Source organism: Dermacentor variabilis, chromosome 7, assembly GCF_050947875.1.
Source record: "Dermacentor variabilis isolate Ectoservices chromosome 7, ASM5094787v1, whole genome shotgun sequence".
Taxonomy (NCBI): Eukaryota; Metazoa; Arthropoda; class Arachnida; order Ixodida; family Ixodidae; genus Dermacentor; species Dermacentor variabilis.
The window spans coordinates 6,287,277-6,292,440 of NC_134574.1; positions in this window are offsets into that span (position 1 = coordinate 6,287,277).

Genomic DNA, 5,164 nt, shown 5'->3' on the forward strand with positions numbered 1-5,164 from the left:
CACCACCTGGTGGTCTTCTGTGAACATGTTGCTTGACAAGATAAAATCCTTGAAGACACGTGCCATTCATCTAGTCTAAATCGGGCGGCCTTATCAGAACTTGCCTAACAAGATGGCCTGTAGAAGCTGAATAAAAACTTGGGCTGGTGCGCGAGCACTGCCGCTACTGCCAGGAGTGCTCGACAGCAGATGAAGATGCATTTAAGTAGCGATGCCGGGAGAAGTGAGCACCACGTTGTGGTCTTCTGTGAACGTGTTGCATGACAAGATCGATTCCTTGATGACACGTGCCGTTCATACAGCCAAAATCGGGTGGCATTTTGAGAACAACTTCCATAACAAGATGGCCTGTAAAGCAGAAAAGAATGCTTGGCCTTGCGCGCGATCACTACCGCTGCTGCCATGACTGGTCGACAGCAGGTGAATATGCACTTTAGGTAGGGATGCCGGGAGAAGTGAGCACCACCTTGTGGTCTTCTGTGAACGTGTTGCTTGACTAGATAGATTCCGTGATGACACGTGCCGTTCATCCAGCCAATATCGGGTGGCCTTCTGAGAAGAACTTGCTTAACACGATGGCCTGTAAAAGCAAAAAAGAATGCGGGTGCTGGTGCGCGAGCGCTGCCGCTGCTGCGAAGACTGGACGACAGCAGATGAAGATGTACTTTAGGTAGTGATGATAGGAGAAGCGAGCACCACCTGGTGGTCTTCTGTGAACGTGCTGCTTGACAAGATAGATTTCTTGATGACACGAGCCGTTCATCCAGCGAAAATCGGGTCGCCTTCTATGAACTTGCCTAACAAGATGGCCTGTAGAAGCAGAATAAAAAGCTTGGACTGGTGCGCGAGCACTGCTGCTCCTGCCAAGTCTGGTCGACAGCAGAGGAAGATGGCCTTTAAGTAGCGATGCCGGGGGAAGCGAGCACCACCTGGTGGTCTTCTGTGAACGTGTTGCTTGACAAGATAAAATCCTTGATGACAAGTGCCATTCATCCAGACAAAATCGGGTGGCCTTCTGAGAAGGACTTGCCGAACAAGAGGGCCTGAAAAAGCAGAATGGAATGCTTGGACTGGTGCACGAGCACTGCTGCTCCTGACAAGCCTGGTCGACACCAGATGAAGATGGCCTTTAGGTAGCGATGCCGGGAGATGCGAGCACCACCTGGTGGTCTTCTATGAACAGGTTGCTTGAAAAGATAAGTTCCTAGATGACCCGTGCCGTTTATCCAGCCAAAATCGGGTGGTCCTCTGAGAAGAACTTGCTTAACAAGATGGCCTGTAGAAGCAGAAAAGAATGCTTGGGCTGGTGCGCGGACACTGCCGCTACTGCCAAGACTGCTCGACAGCAGATGAAGATGCACTTTAAGTAGCGATGCCGGAAGAAGCAAGTACCACCTGGTGGTCTTCTGTGAACGTGTTGCTTGACAAGATAAAATCCTTGATGACACGAGCCGTTCATCCGGCCAAAATCGGGTGGCCTTCTGAGAAGAACATGCTTAATAAGATGGCCTGTAGATGCCGAAGAGAATGCCTGGGTTGGTGCGCGAGCACTGCCGCTGCTGTGAAGACTGGTCGACAGCAGATGAAGATGGCCTTTAAGTAGCGATGCCGTGAGAAGCGAGCACCACCTCGTGGTCTTCTGTGAACGTGTTGCTTGACAAGTTAGATTCCTTGATGACACGTGCCGTTCATCCAGCCAATATCGGGTGGCCTCCTGAGAACAACTTCCTTAACAATATGGCCTCTAAAAGCTGAAAAGAATGCTTGGGCTGGTGCGCGAACACTACCGCTGCTGCGAAGACTGGTCGACAGCAGATGAAGTTGCACTTTAAGTAGCGATGCCGGCAGAAGCGAGCACCACCTGGTGGTCTTCTGTGAACGTGTTGCTTGACAAGAAAAAATCTTGATGACACGTGCCGTTCATCCGGCCAAAATTTGGTGGCCTTCTGAGAAGAACTTCCCTAACAAGTTGGCCTGTATAAGCAGAAAATATTGCTTGGACTGGTGAGCGAGCACTGCTGCTCCTGCCAAGACTGGTCGACAGCAGATGAAGATGGCCTTTAATTAGCGATGCCGGGAGAAGCGAGCACCACCTGGTGGTTTTCTGTGAAGATGTTGCTTGACAAGAAAGATTTCTTGATGACACGCGCCGTTCATCCAGCAAAATCGTGTGGCCTTCAGGGAAGAACTTGCTTAACAAGATGGCCTGTAGAAGCAAAAAACAATGCGTCTGCTGGTGCGCGAGCACAGCCGCTGATGCCAATACTGGTGGACAGCAGATGAAGATGGTCTTTAATTAGTGATGCCGGGAGAAGCGACCACCACCTCGTGGTTTTCTGTGAAGGTGTTGCTTGACAAGATATTTTCCTTGATGACACGCGCCGTTCATCCAGCAAAATCGTGTGGCCTTCAGGGAAGAACTTGCTTAACAAGATGGCCTGTAGAAACAGAAAAGAATGCTTGGGCTGATGCGCGAGCACTACCGCTGCTGCGAAGACTGGTCGACAGCAGATGAAGATGGCCTTTATGTAGCGATGCCGGGAGAAGCGAGCACCACCTGGCGGTTTTCTGTGAGCGTGTTGCTTCACAAGATAGATTCCTTGATGACCCTTGCCGTTGATCCAGCAAAAATCGGGTGGTCCTCTGAGAAGGACTTGCTTAACAAGATGGCCGGTAGAAGCAGAATAAAAAGCTTGGACTGGTGCGCGAGCACTGCTGCTCCTGCCAAGACTGGTCGACATTAGATGAAGATGGTCTTTAAGTAGCGATGCCGGGAGAAGCGAGCACCACCTGGTGGTCTTCTGTGAACGTGTCGCTTGAGAATATAAATTCCTTGATAACACGAGCCGTTCATCTGGCCAAAATCGGGTGGCCTTCTCAGAACATGCCTAACAAGATGGCCTGTTGAAGCAGAATAAAAAGCTTGGACTGGTGCGCAAGCACTGCTGCTCCTGACAAGCCTGGTCGACAGCAGATGAAGATGGCCTTTAGGTAGCGATGCTGGGAAATGCGAGCACCACCTGGTGGACTTCTGTGAACGTGTTGCTTGACAATATAAAATCTTGATGACACGCGCCGTTCATCCGGCCAAAATCGGGTGTCCTCTGAGATGAACTTGCCTAACATGATGGCCTGTAGAAGCAGAAAATATTGCTTGGACTGGTGAGCGAGCACTGCTGCTCCTGCCAAGACTGGTCGACAGCAGATGAAGATGACTTTTAGGTGCCGATGCTGGGGAAGCGAGCACCATCTGGTGATTTTCTATGAGCGTGTTGCTTGACAAGCTTGATTCCTTGGTGACACGTGCCGTTCATCCAGCCAAAATCGGGTGGCCTTCTGAGAAGAACTTACGCAACAAGATAACCTGAAGAAGCAAAAAAAGAATGGTTCGGCTGGTGCGCGAGCACTGCCGCTGCTGCCAATACTGGTGGACAGCGGATGAAGAGGGCCTTTAGGTAGCGATGCCAGGAGAAGCGAGCAGCGCCTGGTGGTCTTCTACGAACGTGTTGCTTGACAAGATAAAATCCTTGATCACACGAGCCGTTCACCCGGCCAAAATCGGGTGGCCTTCTGAGAAGAACATGCTTAACAAGATGGCCTGTAGAAGCAGAAAAGAATGCCTGGGCTGGTGCGCGAGCACTACCGCTGCTGCGAAGACTGGTCGACAGCAGATGAAGATGGCCTTTAATTCGCGATGCCGGGAGAAGCGAGCACCTCCTGGTGGCCTTCTATGAACGTGTTGCTTGACAAGATAGATTCCTTGATGACACGTGCCGTTCATCCAGCCGATATCGGGTGGCCTTATGAGAACAACTTCCTTTACAATATGGCCTCTAAATGCTGAAAAGAATGCTTGGGCAGGTGCGCGAGCACTACCGCTGCTGCGAAGACTGGTCGACAGCAGATGAAGTTGCACTTTAAGTAGCGATGCCGGCAGAAGCGAGCACCACCTGGTGGTCTTCTGTGAACGTGTTGCTTGACAAGAAAAAATCTTGATGACACGTGCCGTTCATCTGGCCAAATACGCGTGGCCTTCTGAGAAGAACTTGCCTAACAAGTTGGCCTGTATAAGCAGAAAATATTGCTTGGACTGGTGAGCGAGCATTGCTGCTCCTGCCAAGACTGGTCGACAGCAGATGAAGATGACTTTTAAGTGGTGATGCCGGGAGAAGCGAGCACCATCTGGTGGTTTTATATGAGCGTGTTGCTTGACAAGATAGATTCCTTGTTGACACGTGCCATTCATTCAGCCAAAATCGCGTGGCCTTCTGAGAAGAACTTGCTCAACAAGATGACCTGAAGAAGCAAAAAAGAATGCTTCGGCTGGTATGTGAGTGCTGCCGCTGCTGCCAATACTGGTGGACAGCGGATGAAGATGGCCTTTAGGTAGCGATGCCGGGAAAAGCGAGTACCGCCTGGTGGCCTTCTGTGAACATGCTGCTTGACAAGATAAATTCCCTGATGACACACGCCGTTGTCGAGCCAAACTCGGGTGATCTTCTGAGATGAACTTGCTTAAAAAGATGGCCTGTAGATGCCAAAGAGAATGCCTGGGTCGGTGCGCGCGCACTGCCGCTGCAGCCAATACTGGTGGACAGCAGATGAAGATGGTCTTTAATTAGTGATGCCGGGAGAAGCGACCACCACCTCGTGGTTTTCTGTGAAGGTGTTGCTTGACAAGATATTTTCCTTGATGACACGTGCCGTTCATCCAGCGAAAATCGTGTGGCCTTCAGGGAAGAACTTGCTTAACAAGATGGCTGTAGAAGCAAAAAAGAATGCGCGTGCTGGTGCGCGAGCACAGCCGCTGATGCCAATACTGGTGGACAGCAGATGAAGATGGTCTTTAATTAGTGATGCCGGGAGAAGCGACCACCACCTCGTGGTTTTCTGTGAAGGTGTTGCTTGACAAGATATTTTTCTTGATGACACGCGCCGTTCATCCAGCAAAATCGTGTGGCCTTCAGAGAAGAACTTGCTTAACAAGATGGCCTGTAGAAACAGAAAAGAATGCTTGGGCTGATGCGCGAGCACTACCGCTGCTGCGAAGACTGGTCGACAGCAGAGGAAGATGGCCTTTAAGTAGCGATGCCGGGCGAAGCGAGCACCACCTGGTGGTCTTCTGTGAACGTGTTGCTTGTCAAGATAAAATCCTTGATGACAC